This window comes from Protopterus annectens, chromosome 8.part0, assembly GCF_019279795.1.
Source record: "Protopterus annectens isolate FY-2018-M chromosome 8.part0, PAN1.0, whole genome shotgun sequence".
NCBI classification, from domain to species: Eukaryota; Metazoa; Chordata; order Ceratodontiformes; family Protopteridae; genus Protopterus; species Protopterus annectens.
The window spans coordinates 734246196-734268113 of NC_056741.1; the positions used below are offsets into that span (position 1 = coordinate 734246196).

The following is a 21918-nucleotide window of genomic DNA, read 5'->3' on the forward strand; positions in this document are numbered from 1 at the left end:
CGTCATACTAGGCAATCTGCCCTAGGGCATTTAAGAACCTAGCCAGAATGTGTTTGGCTGTCGCCATCCAATGTAAATATATCTTGCCATGCCCTTTTCCGAGGTTAGTATACTGTGCCTCTGTCTAACAGTGACACAGAAGTGATACCCGGGGTAAACCTACAATGTCCCATCCACTCATCAAGATTCCTCTTGAAGAGAGTCAATGAGGGACTCTTCCTAACCTGGACTGGGATTTTATTCCAGAGTGAAGTGAGCCTCTGGGTTATGAATCTGTCCCTCCAGCATGTCCTATTTATTTCAGTGCTGAGGCTCAGGTCTCTCAAGCGTGTATCCCGATGGGATTTGGATATTCTCAGGTGCAGCATGCCCATTAATTCTGGGTTCGACATGGTGTTATACATTAGGCACAGATCGCCTCTGAACAGGCGGTATGCCACTGAGTAGAGCTGGGGTTTATTTAACCGTCAGCATATGGCATCTGTTTGAGCCCTTTGATCCTCTTGGTGAGGTACTTGTGGGGTCTTTCCAGTTGCTGCAGGTGTCTGGTAAGGTACATCCCGACAGGGGATTGTACTCAATTATGGGCCTGATGAGGGATGAGTAAAGAGGCACGATGTCCTCCCCTGATGTAGATGTGAATCCCTTCATGATGGGGTGGGCTATATACAATGTCTTTCTAACCACTTTGGCCACGTGGTTGTCAAATGAGAGATTGCTATCAACTTGGGTCCCCAGGTCCCTAATTACTTCTTCTGTACATAATGGAGTACCACCTATGTGGTACTTTGTGGGCACTTTGTTTTTGCCAAAGGGGATGACTATACACACTTTTGCATTCAGCTGGAGGCCATGGCTCTGGCACAAGTTGTCTGTTTCTATGATGCCCCTTTGGAAGATGCTTGTGTCGGCTGGAGAGTCGATTATGGCGGCCAGTTTGCAGTCATCTGCATATTTGGTCAGCCACAGTCCTTCCGTGTTGGCCTGTACCTCCGATAAATATATACCAAACAAGAGAGGTCCCAGGACTGAGCCTTGTGGGACACAACTCGTAACTGGTTTGGAGTCTGGCATGGCTCCAGCAATTCTAACCATGTGGGTTCTGTCCTTGAGCCAGTGTGCAATCCATCTAGTGACATAGGGGCTTATATTTAAGCTGGTGAGCTTCTCTAGAATGCCCGAGTGGGGTATTGTTTTGAAGGCTTTTGTGAGGTCCAGGTAGGCTGTGTGAACCACCTTCTCCTCGTCAATGGCCTTGGTGACTGTTTCAAAGAAATCAACCAGGTTTGAGAGGCAGGATCTGCCCTTAACAAAGCCAAACTGGGTATGAACCAGTGTCTGTAGGTCCGCAATATCTATATTTATGTGGTCCATGATGATCCTTTCCATAGCTCTGCAGACCAAGCTAGTGTGGCTTATGGGGTGATAGTGTCCAGGATCCGTTGAGGCACCACCTTTCTGTAGAGGGACCACTGTTGCTGTACGCCACACTTTGGACACATATCCTGTAGTAAGGCTGGGATTGAACAGTAGGTTTATGTTTGGTAGTAGCACGCCTTGGTGGTCATGTAGGACACAGCCCGGGACACTGTCTCATCCCATTGATGCAGTGTGTATTGCTTTGGAGAGGGCGGCTCTTACCTGAGCATCTGAGATGTCAGGGGGGCAGCACTCTGCTGGGATACATATTTGCCCTTTCAGTGTGGAGGGGGGTGAGAAGTTTGCACTGAACCTGTCAGCTAGAATGTTGGCAATGTCTGTGGGTTTGGTGTTTCTATTGACATTTTGGACTACCTCTGAGCATATCTGGGAATTACCACCCAGGTTCCTAACATAACTAAAGAAAGCCTTGTGATTATCCTTAGTGTCCTGTGCAATTTCTCTCGAAGCTGGCCTTAGACAATCTTATGAGTGCCTGTAGTTATTTGCTAATACTGATCAGTGATGCCTTCCCTATTTGTGAATTTGCTGTATCATTTAGTAGCTTCCTCCTTCTATTGTGTAGTTTGTTTATGGCTGGGGTCCACCAGACAGGACGTCTGCCTTTGGAGGATTGGGTCTTGGTTTTATTCGGGATTACATGATCCATGCTTTCCTGAAGGTGTCCATAGAATGCGCTTATAGAGGAATCTGCGGTCTGGTCTGTAGTTTCCACAGGCCCGGGGGCTCTGCAGGTTTCCACCTCAGTTTTGAGGAGTGTGAATTTGCTTTAGAGAAGTTGTTCACTGTGATGTTCTGGGCAGGGGTGGGGTCGGGATGTGAATATCCAGTGAGATTAGTTTATGGTCCGATCTTACCAGTGAGGGATACACTTCTGGTCTGGAGCATAGAGTCCCCATGTTGGTGATGATCAGGTCCAGTATGTTTCCCCTTCTTGTGGGAGTGGTAACAAGTTGTTCCATAGCATTTGAGCTCATATATTCTAGGAATCTTTGGCCTAGGGTGTTGGAGCTAGAGTCATGCTCCCAGTCCATGTTTGGGTAGTTGACCGCCCAATATAATGGTGTTTGGAGAGACCTTCATATTTCCACTGTTCACAGGATGGCCGAGTGCAGTTCTTGGGTTTGGGAGGGTGGTCTGTAGCAGGCTATAACCTGGAAGGCAGTTTCACCCATTGTTAGTTGCACATGGATAGTCTCTGATGCTTGGTGCTTTGCCACCAACCTGGAGGTGTGGGTATCTTTGATGAATCCATTTGTGGTTCGTTCCAAGTTTTGGGGCTGAAAAGCATGGTATGAGGTTAAACCTGGTAGTGCTGGTGTGCTCTCAGTAGCCCTGAACCAGGCATCTGTTACTGCACAGATATCGATGTTCTCCATGCCAAGGAGAGTTTCGGGTGCATGCATCTTGAGGTTTAGACTTCTGGCATTGGGTAGCATTACTCTTAGTTTCTTATCCCTTGTGATACCTATGAAGGTGGGTTTGTCATTTGAGCCTTGCCTAACATAGGCACTATGGGGGTAGCAAGAGCCTTTGCCAATATCTGAAAGCCCAGGGGTGACAGGTGCAGGCCGTCCCTAGCGAAGCAGGTGGTTCAACAGAAGATGAATATGTGAAGGTGTAGTGCCTGTGATTAGTTAGCAGTAGCATATATGACTGCTCACGTGGACACATGCCAGGTAAGTCATATGCACTGTGTCACAGGCAATGTACATGTGAACAGGACAAACAGTGACATTCTGTCAAGTGAGACATGGACATACATATAGTAAGCTATGCAGATGGCACTAGGAGTCCACAGAAGCTCTATAACTATGCATTGCAGGTGTGATCAGTATTCCAGGGTAATTGCAAGCAAACATGCATGCAAACAAAGCTACAGTAAACAGGGCTGCATGTAGTCCATTGTACAACAAACAAGCTGTACCACTTCCAGTAGGTAACACTGCAAATATGCAGGCACTATGCACATGTACATGGAAATACACGGGTCAGATGGCTAGGGTCCAGTCTCAGCGCACACAAGTGTACAGACCATGTACTGTCAGGATGTACAATAACTGGATGGAAACCCATGTGCTCATACCTGCAGTAATACACATGTCAAATAACAGACACTGAGCCTTCACTCAGTGGTTCCATACTTAGTAGGATGTATGCTACCTGGCCTGCCACCACAGTATCCCTGACATATATGGGGACTCTCCCTCCTGTGACAGTTAGTTTTGTGTGTTGGGGCTGTCTAGCATGGTATGAGATGTGAGCTTGCAGTGCTAGGGTGCTCCTGTGTGTCCTGTACCAGTCGTGTAGTACTGCACACATATCAACATCCTCAAACATCCGCATTGCAGAGTCCAGTGTGGGCAACATGCCACTTGCAGTTTACATGTCCATCATTGCATTACTACATTCATTACCTTATCCCCTGTGCTACCTATGTATGTAGCCTTCTGTTGACATCATTACCACCAGTATGCCAACATGTGCAGATGATACACTATGGTACTTACCATGGGTGTAGACAACAGTACATGACAATCACACCCTTACTGCATCAGGCATGCTGTGATATACCCACAATTAATTCAGCACACAGTACTGTTAACAACATGATACTATTACTACACATCTATGTGGTCACCCTGTGCATCAGCAACATGTTAACCTGTACCTGCACAGTTGTTACAGATTGCAGGAGGTGGCACAGTTTCATCATATGCACAGGGTGTGAACTTGGTATGCCTGAGTCAGCCACCGATACCACCGATTGACATGTATGTGTATGTGTGTTGGTGAGGGACAGCAGTAGAAGGTGGGGCAATGTTGATGCAGTGTGTGCGTGCATGCGGTAGCCCTAGGTGTTGTCAATTCGCATGTGTGTATGGATGCACACAGTTCCACCTCATGGCTGCCATATACTGGTGTTTGTGGACAGCCACAGACTGTACCTGCCAGGTCATACAGATCAGTGTCTCTGGCCACGGACACGGTACCTGTGCCTTGCAGGGTGCTACGGACCGTATCCGTTACCAACCCAGACTGGGTACTGTCATCAGAAGCAGGTGTTCGTTGACTGGACACAGATCCCTGTCGGGCCTGGCCAGAGCCACGTGCACGTGGTCTCCTGGGGCGGTCTGATGACAGCACAGACCCAGCATTGCTGGGGCTGCTGCTGGCACTACGGGGCGGCCGCGGCCCTGTTGTCATCCGCGACGACTGCCAGCTGCTGCTGTTGCTGGCATACGCCACGTCGATGCCTCAACCGCCCACCATCGCCCTGGCTCATGGACATGTAGTTGTGGAACCGGTCTAATATGTCCCCACAACGTCTGTCTATGACATCGGTGAAATCACGGATGGCAGCCGCAATGTCACGCATACTGTCAGTCATGGCTGTGCGACATGCTGTCAGCTCCCTCAGACCCTGTCTGGTGTACCGCTCCATACGTGACTGTGCCTGCATGACAGCCCGAAACATAGCTGAGGTTGTAAGACCTCTGTGGGCACGCCTGACAGGGGCAGTACGCCCACGGATGCTCCCACGAGAACCCCTGGACATCTGTCTGTGTGGTACCATCTCTGGGCCATGCCCATGGCTGCTGTGTGGGGAGGCATGTGCCACAGATACCACATTACCCTGGTCAATGCCCACTGTATGCTGTCCATCACCTAGGGACATTGGTGACAAAGGGTGTATTGGCAGGATAACTGTGCGCATTGATGGGGTCGACAGCTGTGTACTGTCAATCGGCTGACCAATGGCGGACCCTGGCATACCTTCCTGTGCCATTACACAGATGTCATCATTATCAGTACCCATGGCACCTGATTCAGGTTCCCTGCTACATGACACCAGAGCAGCACCAGAACCTGTGGGAGGGAAACAGGAAACACAGTTTACAATGTCTACACATTACCAGTGATGCACACATGCACACATGCACACATGCACACATGCACACATGCGCACATGCACACATGCACACATGCACACATGCACACATGCACATGCACACATGCACACATGCACACATGCACAGGTGCACAGGTGCACACATGCACACATGCACAGGTGCACACATGCACACATGCACACATGCACACATGCACACATGTGCACATGCACACATGTGCACATGCACAGGTGCACACATGCACACATGCACACATGCACAGGTGCACACATGCACACATGCACACATGCACACATGCACACATGCACACAGTTTCACACAATTGTACAGTACTCAGTATGCGTGATATCAACACACAGACACAGACACACCTACATGCATACAAAGAGCACTACTAAGTGAGCCTAATATTACTATTACTATCAAGACTATTACAGGAATTGTTAATACACACTCACCAGCATGGATAGGCTGCATTGCTGTTACACCGGAGGGACCTGCAGAAGTGAAGAAACTAATGTCAGTGGGCACAACTGTGCCATTGTTACTGAGTATGATACAGGTCAGTAGTACAACAGTCGCCTTTCACAGGTCAGCTGCTAATATTGAGGATATCACACTTGCACATTAAATACTATGGTGACAGCTACAAACCAAGGACACACCTCACACATGCATTAACTACCAGTGTACACAACAGTCAACTATACATATGGCATATTACCTGCACGTTCACTGTCTTGCTGCTGCTGCGTGGCTCCAGCCTCCATCATAATGCATGTCTGCTGCTGTTGTTGTTGCTGGCGGACTGGAGCCACTACACTCATGAGTAGTCCCTCCAGTCTGGTGAGTTGAGGATGTGTAGCCACCCCACCACCTGTGGCGACCTGTTGCCTGTGGATATCCGACGCACGCTGACGGACATTTCTGATTAAATCACTGCAGTGATGTCGTACCTGCTCATATGTCCTATTATGCGTGCCTATGTCATTTACCCGACGGACCAGGTCTTGCCACAGTGCAGCCCTCTCCTGCTGATTCTGGCTGGTGCGGGAAAAGAGTATTGCATAATCCCGCACCAGGCTCTGGTGTATCTCCTCATCCTCAGCTGTGGAGTAAGTGGGATTCCGCTGGTGAGCCATGTACCTGAAAAAGAAAATAACCTGATATCAGCAATATATGTCAGCAGAATTTGGCACACATACTACACATGCTACTCGACTGTTATGATACAACATATCTCACATATATAGCATCTGTCTGTCTATTGGTGGATACACATGTAAATGGCCAGGTATCAGTGCTCAGCCAGCAACTGTGCAACAGTACCTGGCACACTCCATACGACATACTACCAAACCCCAGCAGTCAGAACACTGATTCAGGTCAAGAGCACCTCCTCACTCTGGGGTTTGTATCTAGGTACTGTATGGCCTACATCATCAACTACTGTGAGCTGACCACACACTAATTGCCCTGGATATACATATCCCACCTCCACCACCAGCACAAACGACTATAGTGAATAACATTACAGATGCAAACTTTACACTTTGTAACAGTGACATGGTATCCTTTCAGCCCACTGGGCCAGTGGCAGATACAACCCACAATGCTGACCCCTACACAATTGCTTTCTACAGACATCTCCGAGAATGCATGGATCATGCAATCCCATATATGACCAAGACACTCTCCACAAAGGGACAGCATCCTGTCTGGTGGACCCCAGCCATAGACAGATTGTATTACAGAAGATGGAAGCTACTGCAAGACAGAGCATAATTCCATAAAGGGAGGGCATGTCTGAGCAGCACTAGTAAGGATCTATTTTCCATCATACAAACATCCATGGGCAACTTTGAGAGGGAAATCAAGAGGGACACTACAGATAACCAGAAGGCCTTCTTCAGTTATGTTAGCAACCTGGTCAGAATCCATCCTCTATGCCCATAGTTAGTACACAACAACAAATATTTCACTGACACCACAGATATTGACAACATTGTGGCAGACAGGTTCAGTGCAGGTGTCACCCGCCCTCTCCCCAAAATAAGACATAGTTATCCCAGCTGACTGTAACCTCCCTGTCATCACAGATGTCCAGGTGAGAGCCGCCCTCAGGAAAGCAGAATACACAACATGACTGGGACCTGATGGTATCCCCAGTTGCATGCTACATAAACTCTGACAGGAGCTAAACACACATATAGAAGTGCTATGTAACACTAGCCTGACTACAGGATATGTACCTGTACACTGGCGCACAGCAGCAGTGGTTCCACTCCACGAAGGAGGCACCTCAACATACCAATACAATACAACACAATACATTACATTACAATACAATACTATACAATATGCTATTGCCCCTGGGACTACAGCAGCATACTGTTCTGCTACCCTGACCATTGTGACACATGTGGTGTGATGGTACCTGCTGCTGTCACACAGTTACACAGGGTGACTCATATGGCATATTACCTATCTGACTAACATTCAGCAGGGGTATGTGTGACATGTACTCATGGGGAGTCTTGCTTCTTAACACTGTGTGGTTTATTGCAGGGTATGTCTTATCTGTGGGTAGGAACTTTTACTTCCACATGTGCTCTCTATTGCAGTGGCATGGACGACACACAGCAGTCATTTAGGTTGTGGATGGTGTGAGGTGTTACTATGGTTGTTGGACATCTGTCATGGGTGTGACTTACGTATGTAAATCCGGGAGTGGTAACCTCTATGTGGGTAGTATATGTGTACTCTGTGGTGTTGTCAGTCACTGTGCATTGGTAATGTGTTTGAGTGCATTGTCACAGTGTTGTACATGTCACTGTGTCCTTCTCCATATCTGTAGCTGTCATGTGAGGTCCATACCATGGCATCCATTATGTGGTGTGGAGGGGTACACCGACCTACATGTCCATAGCTGACACACCATGTCTGCTGACACATACCATGTGCAGGTATTCCAGGAATAGTGTGCCACTGTGAATATCATTGGGGCCACTATTGTACACATTTATGACCCTGTTCACCCCTGACACATGCAGTGGTGGGCAGCCAATCACATATCTGGTGGTTACTGGTGTAGGTGATTTGAAATGTGGTATGGTACTCGGTTTTGACACTGGTGTTCACTCCATGCCTTTGTCACCAGGCACCTGTTGCAATACATCTGTACACATGTGCCTCACTCAGAATTTATATACATCTCTCTCTCTCTCTCTATATATATATATATATATATATATATATATGTATATATATATATGTATATATATATATATATATATATATATATATATATATATATATATATATGTCTGTATACATATACACATATATATATTGATGTACATATATTGCTATAGATGTGGAGAGGGGGACACAGAGGGGGTGAGAGTGACAGAGGGGGTGGGACAGGGTGTGTTGAGGTCGTCATATACAGTCATACCTGTAGATAGTCAGATCAGTCTGTCTATGTATATGTATCTACATATATCTATATCTGTATGTGTGCATTACATATATATGTTTGTACATATTCTATCTATCTACATCTGTCTATGTATTCCTACATCTCTCTCTATGTATGTATACATATATGCATATATATATATATATATATATATATATATATATATATATATATATATACATACATACATATGTTGACATACATACGTATCCATATGATAGACAGGTATATCAACATGTTTGTCTACCATACTGTATACACACACTAACATACTGCTAAACATACATAACTGTGAAACCTACTTTGTACATTGCACTACAACCTACAGTCAACCTACATTGATATGTGCACATAGATGCTCTCACATACAAATGTATGTACAGCCTTCACTGATAGTTGCTGTATGTCCCCTGCCCTTTACACATCTTCATATACATATGGATACAGACCAATGACACATATGGAGGGTTCACAGTATGTAGACCTTTATAGTATTACTTTACATTACCTGTGTTTGTCACAGCTGCTTGTGTTGCCATCTGGTTTTCTGTCCTGCTGCTCCACTTCCCAGTTGTCAGCTTTCAGGTGGCTGTTGCTGAACAGTTTTGTTTGTGTCTGCTTAATTTCAATTTTCTCTGTCTCTGTCTCTCTCTCTCTCTCTCTGTCTGTCTGTCTGTCTCTCACGTCCTCCTCAGGGTGCAATGAAAGTATTGCATGTGTGGACTGGGAGTACAGCATACTTTTGTAGGTATCTGCATATGCCCATGTGATGGCCTCTGCACCAATTGTTAGCCAGCATTTGCTAATTGCATGCAGCCAGTTGTGTACTGATTGCAGTTCTCACTGTGATTTCAGAACAGTGCTATAAAAAGGTATGTGAGATAGGCGTAGCCCTTTCAGATTTTAAGGGCAGGGACCATGCTGTTATGCTGTGGACAATGTTCTGTGAGTGTAAAGGTTGGTATCTCTCTCATATTTCCAGCTGTGTTGTAGATTAACATTCCTCCATTCATTTCTCCAGTTTCCTGTACTAACTGTGTATGTACACTGACACCTACAACTACTACTACTGTTAATGTGTGTGTGTGTGCTTTCCTTTCACTTTTGCTTGCACTTTGTTGCTAAGGCTTCAATATTTGCCCTTTACAGTCACTACTTGTATGCCTGCTAGGTGTCCTGACTGTAGTGTGCTGCTGTAGCTTTCCTATTTTCCATGTACATTCACACCTTGGAATGCTTGCTATATCTGCTAGGGTGTTACAGCATGCAGTGTGGTCTGGCCATGGTGTGGGCCTTGACATCTATTAGGGTATTTGAGTATGCTGCTGAGCAGGCCCCAGAGACTCTCAGGTTCATCTGTTATCTGCCTCATGGAATGGTACATATCAGTGGGGTACACCCATTAAATTGTCTGGTATGCTGCAGTTGTGACTGTGGGTTAGCATGAGCATATGTATTACTACACTTATTCTGCCATGCAAGTGGTGAATACTTTCAGGACTCCATAGTTACCATTGCATGTGTTGTTACACCTTTCTGCCTACTGTTTGTACATTTCACATGGAGTCTGTGGGGCATCCCTGTAAGTCATTCACTGTTGCTATGTCTAGGCTCTTAACTATTCAAATATGGTGGTGTCAGACCTCTCATGTGTACAAATATTTGCAGGTTGTCCACATTTCTGCCTCATATTTTGGTCAATATCTCATGCACAGCTTTTTCTGGCAAATCACTCTGGGCTCAAGTCAGAATATAGTGACAAACATTCAAGTTTCAGACTTCATACCCTTCCAAACATCCCACAAAATGCAGACCCTGTTACTCTCTGAACTGTCTGTGTTTGTTGTAACATTATTTGTAATGTGTCCCTGGTTTTGGGCCTTTGCTCCACATATTTTATTACTTGGTCCGATGTGTTCCTGTAAGAGGTTGTGGGGTATGGGCAGTGATTATCCTGCTGTGAGTATGTGTGTGGCTTGCAAGGTGCTATAGTGACATTATTACCTACTAGCTACCAACTAGCATGGCTGTTTCTGTTCACACACTACTATTATGGAAATCCACTAGTTTTGACAGTAATTCTAAATGACATGCTTTGTGTACTACACATCCTATATTCCCTTTACATTCATTCCTACTATTACATGATATATTTATTTTAGCACAATGTTCTTGTATAAGAGTCATGGCTTAGTGGTAAGTCATGCAGACTACTGTTTCCAAGGTCCTGGGTTTGGGACTGCCAGTGGGATTTTATTTTGCTTCTGAACTGACTACAGGACCTGTCAATCAAAGTGACTAAGGCACTTTTAAGCAGTTGTAACCGGGTTAGCGCTGGTTTGCGCGGAGCTCACGCATGCGCACTGGCGTTTAGCTCCACGCACACAAGCGCACACCCGCTTACAACCGCTTAAACGTGCTTACTCTTGTGCACACCCGCGCTATTTTCTTTGAAAGAAATGAAAATGGGGAGACAGGAAAGTGGTGAAAAGGGGTCACAAAGAGGGTAAGACAGTAGGGAAACAAGCTTGGGTTTTGCAGGAGGGATATAGGTAAGGCCCATAGCTGCCCATTCCTTCATCAGCAACAGCTGTGCATATGTTTGTAATTTGGTGTGACATTTGATACCTTCCACCCCTGAGAGAGGTGTAAGGACAACAGTAATACTTGTTGTACAGCCAATTGTAATTGATAGTTTCCATGTCTGGTAGACATATGTGCGGAATGGGCAGCTATGTATGGGGCGTAATTTTTTGTGGGTACAGAGTGCCCTTTTTTTTTTTTTTCAGGTGAGAGTGGTATGTCAGGTGAAGGAAGTCGGTACAGCTGGGGAGGTAGGTTGGATAGGTAAACAGACAAGACAAACAAGACGCATACAGGGGCGTGTGTATGACACGTGTGGGGGTTACACAATTGACGGGACGGAGGTATGGATATCCAGAGCCCATGAGCCCACAGATGGCAACAGTGGAACTGATATCCCCACCCATAGGCAGTTGCCACTGTTCCTTCACTGCCCAGGATGGGGCTGTGCTGGGGGCTGTGTAGGCCGGGCAACAGGCATGCCCGTAAGTTGTGCCACCCATGCCTCAAGCTGGCGAGGGGCTCGAGAACAGAGTCCCGAATCTCCCACGCACCACAGTCCGGACGCTACGGAGGGTGAGTGGTGGTTCTCCTCCGCCACACTTGCAGAGGGGCAAGCCCCATCCCCTGCAGCGCTTCCACCCGCAGGTGGCACAGGGCCACCGGAGGAGGGTCCAGACTAGTGCCAGGTGCACTCGCCAGCTGAGGTGGGAGAGGTGGGTCCGCTGGAACCCGCCTTCCCTGTCGTCCTATGTTTTGCATTATGTCATGACAGTTTGGGTTAGTGACATATAATACCATTCACAATTAGTTGTAACAGCATGCATTAGTATTCCCATTAACCAAACACCCAGATATTCACACCATTGAACAGCGTGCATAACACATGCATAATTTGAACAGCAATACACAGTCCAACAACATGTAGGGTTAATTGATGGCAACAGGCCATCAGGTTTGGATGTATGAACAGGGCAGATGCATCAACGGACATGCAAATATATATGACCCAACAGGACAAACGTCCAGGGGTGTTAATTGTGATTGCACATACCATTTTCACGTGGAATGGGTTATATGTGGTTATAGGGTGGGGTGAAGAAAATAATATTAACACCTTCAAATACCAATACATATGCTGTACAGTTCTAATAGCTACAGATATATACACACTACTGTTCTAACTACAGTTTCCTATATGATAACTATTTCAACTTGGTGATAGGACTGTTACTGCAACATCAATATACATTTTATTGTTCTTCATACACATTTCATATCTAGCTTTGTTCAGCTACATCATCCTGCTACATTTGCTTTATATAGCTGTAGACAAGTGTGGATGTTTGGTATATCAGACAATCATACTATCTGCATATTGCAGACTGAGAGCAACATATCCAGATTTTGGGATACACATTCCAGATGCAGCAACACTTTGAACAGATTTTGCTGTTTGGTTTTGATTCTCACATGCATTTCATTCTGTCTTGACTGCAGTATACTTTATTCAGGGGTTATTACTACTGTATTGCTGGATTCATGACACTTTCTCACACTCTCTCACTTGTTTTCATTTTACTATTCAGGATGGTACTTACTTCTAGGCTTTATTGACATGTTTTACCTGTAGTTATTACAATCCTTTCCAGCAGTCTCACTTCTGTCATGTTTCAGTATTTCAACAGGGATATATTTCACACATGTGATTTCATCATCTTCTGCAGCTATACTTTTCAGCCTGCTGCAGGTTGTGTACTATTTTCTTACAGGTGGGGCATTTTTATTTCAGAATTTATGTCAGACATTTTCATTTTTCTGTTTGGCTTACAGGCTGAAACACACTTTTGTAATCAAGCAATACTTGCAGACACTTTCACACTGTTACTTGCACATTTTATTCCTTAGTGACTACACTGCACTCTTTTGCTGACTGTCATACTTTTATATTTCTTTACAGTTACTGGTAGTGGATTACTGACCTGCCTGGTGGCGCAACCGCACCAGCCTATCGCCATAGGCTCTGCGGTTCGCAGAACGGACACCTGCAGCTGTAATATAAATGAAGTAATATTGGAATACACATCTCCATAATATCAGCTAGTTTAATTTCTTACATACATAATTAAATGTAACTTACTCAGTAGTGGGCGTTGGGCATTTGCCGGGCCTCCTGGATCCAAAGGTTCAGTTGGTCCTGCTTGCATCTCTTCAGGTCCGCATGGTGGTGACGGACCTGCTCACCAGTCCTTGGAATCCCTGTGGCACTGGTGAGATCATGAGCCAACCGGTCCCACGCCTCAGCCCTGTATGCTCCCCAGAGGACCTGGCCCTGCATGAGTTGGGCCTCATGATTGTGGACTAGGAGCCAGACCATGTACCTGGACTCCTCAACGCCCCACCTCTGTGCTCAAAAGCAACTACCCTCTCCTACTCCTGTCATTCTGCCTGCAGTTCAGTTCTACAATCGTTTATGCTGTGTATTCCCGCCTATGGGGCTTATATAGTCCGTTTTTCCCGCACATATCTGTGATTGGCCATTTTGGAATTGTATCAACTTCAGTAAACCTGCATTGTCATGCTCCAGTTTGTATTCATTCCTATATATTAGCTATTATTGCATTTATAGGTACTGCTGTCATGGCTTAGTGGTTTGGTACCTTGACTATGGTGTATAGTATCCTGGGTTCGAACCTGGCCACTACTTTTTATTTTTCATGACTGTCTAGACATGCTGAGGGGTGTGTCTGTGTAAAGGCAGTTTTGATACGGCTTGCTCAACGTTGCCCGTTGGTTAGCTTTGCGCAAACAGGGTACGCTGGTTTAAGCCTCATTTGGCTATCGGCACGCATATTACGCTCAGCTGAGCTAGGGGCACTTAGATTCAGCGTGTTAAACCACTGCTCAGCTACAGGCACTCATTTTGCACCAGTTAAACCACTGCTCACGTACGGGCAGATGCACTCACCCTGTTAAACTGTAGCTCAGCTATGGGCACATCTGGCATTTTTTATTCTTTTGTTACCTCACATTTCTTCAATATAAATGGGCTATTTCATTACATTTTACATAAAATGTGGTTTTATGTGTACATATTTGTCAGGGACTTGTTTCATGCTTATTTTGCTAAAAATAAAAATTGGTGTTGTGGGGGCTCGAACCATGAATGCCTGCTCTTCAGCCAACATCTCTACCGCTACGCTATTGCTTCTTGGCTTACTTTGCATATTTAGTTCTTATATGCTTTCCCACTGACTGCTAACTGTAGCTGCGCTACGGGCACGCCCGCGCAAACGAGCGCACTCACGGTTAAACATTTTTACAATTTAAAAAATATATAACATGTTTATTTATATATTTTCTGTTCATAGTCTGTGGGGGCATGTGTTGTGTTGTGTTTATTCACATTTCCGTGGACTCTGTCGTGGGTGTTTACTTTGGGCACTTTTACTCTTCTGGGGGCGTGTCCGCTTACAGGGCTCGGCCTACGGACACGCCCCCTACTGTCTTACACGGACCGTGTTAGCCTTAGGTGTGATTCAGCATGCTCTCATGAATATGCAGAGCATGCTGACATCACTCCGTTTAACTGCAGCCTCGTGTAAGAGTTATAACTCTTACACGGAGGCTTCGTGAATCCTACCCAATGTCTTTTAGTTAAAAAAAAAATGGTGTCTTTTAGTTCACATATGAGTTACACCATGCAATGTTTTGAAATGCAAGCATATTATTTTTCCAGTTTTGGAAAATCAGTATTTTCCTTGAAATACTGGCTGATGCAATTTTTCTCTTTCAGCTTTTGGGAGGTGTCTTGTCTCATGTTTAAAAAATATTAAGATTTCTGAATTCAGATCCACATTAATGCCTTCAGAATGTCAGTAGTAGGTGAATAGTTTCTTGCCACCAATTATATGTACAGTGTCATTCACTTGGATAAGTTGACATGGTTGACAATTATAAATGCTGCATTACATTGAAGTTTATTACATCGCTGATGCAGCTCGTCAGTCTTATGCAAATTGCTTACGTTAGCAGTGTAAATGAATCAGCCTGTTCTTTTCACTTATGCTGGTAGAGCTTTATGGAGCAGTATGCATTCTGTCCAATTACCACATAACTGGGTACAGGAATTTCTTCTTTTCCCTTCTGCTGTGCAGTCACTGAGTTGGTACATCTAAGTGGCACAGTGGAACAGCGGGTAGCATTGTTATCTTACAGGAAGAGGTTCTCAGGTTTGATTGTCAGCTGGAATGCATTCTGTGCAGAATCTGCATGTTCTTTCTGTGTTTGTGTGGGTTTTCCCTGGGTGTTCCTGTTTCCTCTCATATTTCAAAGGCATAAAGTAGGTGGACTGGACACTCTAAATTGGCTGTAGGTGTGAATGTACTTGGTATGGAAGAACAACCGCTTCATGGCTAGCCACATGGATTTGTAAACATTGGTTTCAGATGATATTCATTACTGATTTGAAACTCTGACCCCCATGTGAAAAATGGGAAAAGGAGGTTATAGATGGATAAATGGTGTGGTGGGTTTAAGGGTGCTTTATACCATGCACAAGCATTGTTTTTTAATATGAGAGGGAAGGTTTTTATAGATTAAGGTATGAAGGTTGTAGGGGGGGGGAGAGAGGTAGTGTTGGGGGAGTAATGGTGGTAATTGTAGGGGGATAAGAGGAGATGCAGGTGGACAGAGGGGTGAAAAGAAAAAGAGGCAATTATGGAGAGAATAGTGAGTGGTAAGAAGAACACCAGGGAGCTTGAGAACGTTCAAAATGGAGACAGATTTTTTTTTTAATGGGGATACAAAATGTTAGTGCAAGAAGAAGGCAGATATGTAAGAGTGATCAGGAGATCCAAGGATGTCAGAGACAGCCTTAACCTAAACTTGCCACCATGTGGTCCATAGCCAAGTGGGGGGAGCATTACTCAGGTATTCACCTAGGCTTAATTGACCCTAGAAACAAAAATTAACTTAGAAAGTTATAAACCACCAAAACAAAAAGATGAGTTCAACAAACCACAGAGGCCGAAGTAGAATCCAAATGTAGCTTTACTGCAAACTTGTTAGCGCTTTCGTGTAGTAATGTACTAACACTTCTTCAGACAAGTTGTTACATTTACACCCACAGTATAAATATACACCATTATTAACACATTTGTTTAATTAAATACAATAAATCAGTTGAATCAATTATTCAATTACTTGCATTCTGCCCTATTAAAACCAATACCATATTTCTAATACTGTTTATTTAAAAACCAAATGTTGTGATAAAATAATTTATTAAATTAAAAGCCTAAATCAATTTTAATTCATTAATACTTAAATGTATGCTTTGGGCACTATAAAGACCAGGAGTAAGTTTCAACCCAGTACCGAATGGTTTGGCAGTAGAACACGGAGAACCTAGTGCATCAGAAGTTAGAAGCGTTCAGCAACTAATAAGCAGCATTCCGCCAGCAGAACAAACAAGGCAAGTTAACCCAGTGAATAGCACGGGAACATTGTTATCACCACCAACGACTGCAGTTACTAATAACCAAAATTTGGGGCACGTATCCAACTTTGCACCGCCAGCTTTGCAAGAATTTATGCATACCCCAACCAACGTATTTAATATGCGAAACGACACAACTAACAATGTGCATGAAAATCAACAAGAAATTCAAAATGACATTGTTTTGTCTTTAAAACTATTTGACAGTAGTTTATCAAAATACAAAAAATTACAATTAGAAATTTTGTATTTCAAAGAATGCATTGATTTAAAAATTGTCCCTAAAGGACTTAGGCAGTGGAAGTACCCTTCGGGAGTCACAAAACATTCAGACTTCCACAAAACTCTTATTGCATTCTTCAACCAACAAGGGCTTATTTTGCTTGATTTGTTAATAAAAGAATACACTGAGCAAATGTTAATGCTTGGGCAACGTTTAGAGAGCCTAGAACAAGAAATTAAAACAAATCCAGACTATAATCGGTATCAAGGTAACAAGTTTGCAGTAAAGCTACATTTTAATTGACCCTAGCTCTGATGAGGAAGAGCAGCAGGATTTAAGGGAGCACGGGGGCAGGCTGAAGGAGAAGGAGTGGACATGGAGACATTGTAAATTAAAAATAGTAATTTATAATGCTGGTAGGGACTCACTGAAAAGAGGGAAAATAGGAGAAAGGATTCGGTGGGAAGGAGCAGAAAATGTTGTGATGCAAAAAACAAAAGTGCATAGGTAAGAGATGTGGCAACTAAGGATCTGAGGTGCCAGGGGCTGATTGTATGAAGGGGCAGGGAGAGGAGGCAAAAGGGTACTGCAGTAAAAATAAAAATAATAGTGGACACTAAGGATGGGAGATAGGTTTTAAAGAAATATAGCAATAAGAGGGAAATGTTGTAGTTAGGTTCCACATATGGATCTCATAAGGATAACTGCATGCTGTTTCATTGTTTTCTTCCAGAGGACCTAATAAATCAGAGGAGACAAAAATTGTAGGAGAGTAGTGGATAGTGGGGTGGGGTGGTTTTTTTCATTTTGTAAGGCCGATTCTTCCAAAAGAGGGCATATAATAGGAGATGTCAGAGAAATGAGGAAATAAGTGAGAAAGTGTGTTCTGAGTGATGTACACAGTCAGATGTGGACAAAGAAGGATGTATATAGAGAAAGATGAATACATTTTTCAGAGATGAGTGCAAACAGGACAGCCATCTTGATCTCTTCCTGGTTATAGGAGAAATGGTGCTGGTAGAGTGTAGACAGTACAGAAATACAGACGTGTTGTGCAAGTGATCACACACATAGTATTTGGGTAACTGGGGTAAGTGAGGTTAAGCAGTAGAGGTAAAATTTAGTGCTTGGATGTAGTATGAGGGAGCATAGAAGGGGTTGTTAAAAGATACGGTGACGAGGATGATAGAGGAAAATGGTGGAGGCAAGATGGTGAGGGAGAGAGAAAGAAGACATAGGATTATAAGAAGTTTAAATGGGTAGAGTTATGCAGAAATTGGGTGAGAGAGGAATAGAAATGGAATGGAAGATATTAAAGGACATTTGAGAAGGTTGCAGAAAGAAGTAGGGAGAAAATACTTGGTGGAGGGGGGAGAAGGAAAGGGGGGGAAAGATGGAAGCAAAAGAATGAAGACTGACTCCAAGAGAAGAACACAGAAGCAGATCTGGAGATGAGGGAGTAGATAGCGGTGGTGCAGGTTGAGGCAGGGTCAATGTTTTAGCAGGGAAACTGCAGGATGAGAACTAAGAGGCAGAAGATGAGGTGAAGAAGACATACTTAGAAAAAAAGACTGAAAATGTGTTTGCAGAATTCTGTGCAAAGGTGTTTGTGAAGGAGAAGGGGAATGTTGGCAGTGGAGGAGGAGGAGAAGGAGTGGTTTTAAAGTTGGTGGTGTCTGATGGAAGAGGAGAAGGGGACATTGGTAAAAGACACATATTCACAGGAGGGTGAGGAAGCAATAGATTACACAAGGAAAGGAAGAGCTTCTACAGAGAATGGGTTTTTATAGATTCTTATGTTATTCAAAGCAGAAGTGTCTGAAGTCTTATGTGAATTATTTGAGAAATTGTCACGTTGGGGAGTGACCAAGATCAGTATGGGAGGTGATTACAATTGCGTTACAAAACAAAGGAGAAACTGGAAAATTATAGGTAAGTATCTTTTATTAATGGGTGGGAGTTGGGGAACAATAAATGAATTGGGTAGGTGTTTTACTAGGATTCTAGTATAAAAGTGAGTTTGAATGGAATTTCAATAGAAAATACTACTGAAGAAGGGAATAAGGGAAGGGCGTCTGCTTTTAATTTAGATATTTTTGTTAGTAACGGAAGTGTAACAGAATTTCGGCAGATCTGGGACAGATAGATGGGAAAGTAAAAAAAGCAAACTCCTGTAATTTATTTACAGATGATTGTATAGTCCTGTTTAGTTTAGCAGAAACTAGCTTGCCTAAAGTTTTGTGAGAACATAAATGATGTGAAGAGCGGAAAGGCCTTTATCTTGGCAAAATTAAGTCGGTGGTGTTCCCTTTTGGAGGGGGAAGGGCATACAGAGATCCCAGTGATTAGGGAAGAGGTGAAATATCTGGGGGATAAAGCAGACAGTAGATAATAGAATGAAGTGGTGTGGGTGAACAGAAAGTAATCTAGAAAAGTGGTAGGAGAAGGAGGACATTCTATAAGGAAGGCATCATGCAGTACATAAAATGGTGCTACCCTTGGTTTTGTGTTGCTGTTGTGAGGCATTTCTGGTTAGGTTTTAGGGAATAGGTGGTGAGCAGATAGTACATGGGTATATAGGATGTTAGAGTGTGCATTGCTGGGATTAGAATGCTGCAGATGAAATAGCAGGGAAAAATGGGGAATCCAGAAGTTCAAAGGCATGTGATATGATTAATTTGACGAAAAGGTTGGACCACTCAGAGTGAGTGGAGAGGAGTGGATTAAGTGGGAGAAGAAATGGGAAAAGTACAACAGGGATACAGAGTTAGGAAAAATGCAGAAAGCATGCCATAAGCAGAAATGTTCAGCTGTATGGAATGTGAAAATGAGTGGGAAGCAGGGATTTGGAACCCAGAAGTTGCCACAAGAAAGAGAGATCTAGATAGGGAAGGATGGGAAAGGAAAGAAACAAGTAAGGTAGGAGATCTATGGTTAGTGTGGTTGGTCAGATGAAAAAATATGATGGAAAACTATGAATGAGTTTGGATTGTCGGAGAATAAATAGTTGAGGCAGTGGAGTGAGCAGAGAGGATTGACAGTGTGACATCTGGTATGTGTTTCTGGGTTTTAGAAAGGGATGTATCCATTAACGGAGTAACAGAGACATTTAGTTCACAGGAGGATTAGAATACTAGGTGGACTGAATGAAGATGGACACATTCATTTATTTATTTATTTAAGTTTGACGACTGGGGAAGTCCACTGGGCCAAGAAGAGCCTGTTTTCAGTGGAGGCCCAGGAAGACAAGCTCCACAATAATTGCAAGTTACAGTTCATATGTTACAAAAGGACATAGTTCATACAGCTAATTAAACATTTACAGATAAGCTCCATGATATTTGTAATTTACTTGTCACAGTGTTACAAAAATGAAAAGACATAATTCAATACAGAAATTTCAACATTTACATAAAGTGAATATTTTTCTTATAAACTCAATTATAGGTTTAACAGTTCAAAATATGTAGCTACTAGCCATTAGTAGGTTAGGAAAATATTATGCAAGGAGAGGATAATAGTATATTTGAGATTGGAGAGTATAGTACAATAGATATTAGAGAGAAAATTAGTTTTTGGTAGGTGAGGGATTGTTTTGGGTGGGATGAAGTAATAGTAGAGGTAGTTGGATGAGTCAGTGCAGGGTGGAAAGAGGGGGGGTTAAGTTGGAGCGTGCAAGGGCATTCCCATTTGGAAGAAAGATGAGAGAGTAGCTGAGATTTGAAATTTGTATGGTTAGGTAGGTTGTGTAGGTGTGTGGGGAGAGAGTTCCACTGTTTAGCTAAGGACTGGGACAGCAGTAGATGGCCAGGAGGTCATGCAGGTTTGTGGACCTGAAGGAGATTTTGTTTTTTTGGATCTGAGTGAGCGGTTGGGAATGTAAGGTTTTAAGGAAGTAGCGAGAGCTGGGCAGCTGGCAGGTTTAAAGATGAGTTTGTGGGCAATGGTGACTTGTAGGTAAATGTGGTAGTTGGGTAGTTCAAGCCATTTGAGGGTAAGAAGGGAGTGGCAGTGGTCGGATGAGTTTTTTTTTAATTGGTTGCAGATTTGGAGATCTTGTGGTAGCAGGATTCAAGTTTGGATCGAAGGCCAAGATGGAGATTGGTGAAAAGAGGGGCACCATACATAAGGGAGGGGAGAAGGAAGGTGGATGCAAGAGTTTGATGGGTAGAGGGGCTTAGGAAGTGGTTGTGCCTGTAGAGACCACCTAACTTCTGGTGGATTTTCTTGATTGTGGAGTGAATGTGGGTGTCAAATTTTAGTTCTTCATCAACAATGATGCCAAGAAGCTTGGTGTTGGGAGCAATTTCAAGGAGGGTGTTGTTTTGGCTCTGTATGGTGAATGCGGATTTGTCAATGGAGTTTTTGGTAGGGGAAAAAAACATTAGTTTGGTTTTATTTGCATTTAGTGCCAGGTGGTTAGACTGCATCCAGGTTTCTGTTTTGGAGAAGGCTAGTTGGGTTTTTGCTAGAAGCTTGGAAGGGGAGAAGGCTGAGCAGATGATTGTGGAGTCATCTGCATATCGGATGATAGATGAGTCTGAGATGTGTTGGTGAAAGTTGTTAATGAATAGGTTGAAGAGAAGAGGGCCAAGAACAGAACCTTATGGGACACCTCTATGTGTGTGTGGGAAGGAAGGGGGAAGTTGAAGTTTTCCATTGGACAGCTTGTTGGTGGTTGGACAAGTAGCTGGAAAACCAGGCGATGGTGGTGGAAGAGGTGTAGGGTGGAGAGTTGGGATATAAGGGTGTGTGAGATTGTGTCAAAGGCCTTTTA

The 21918-nt window shown here is 43.9% G+C and overlaps 1 protein-coding gene across 4 annotated transcripts in view; it reads left to right on the top strand.

Moving 5' to 3' along the window:
• The window catches only part of LOC122809006 (membrane-associated guanylate kinase, WW and PDZ domain-containing protein 3-like), a 1354602-nt gene that overhangs the window by 621888 nt on the left and 710796 nt on the right, over positions 1 to 21918 (top strand). The gene's annotated exons all lie outside the window — the stretch shown is intronic.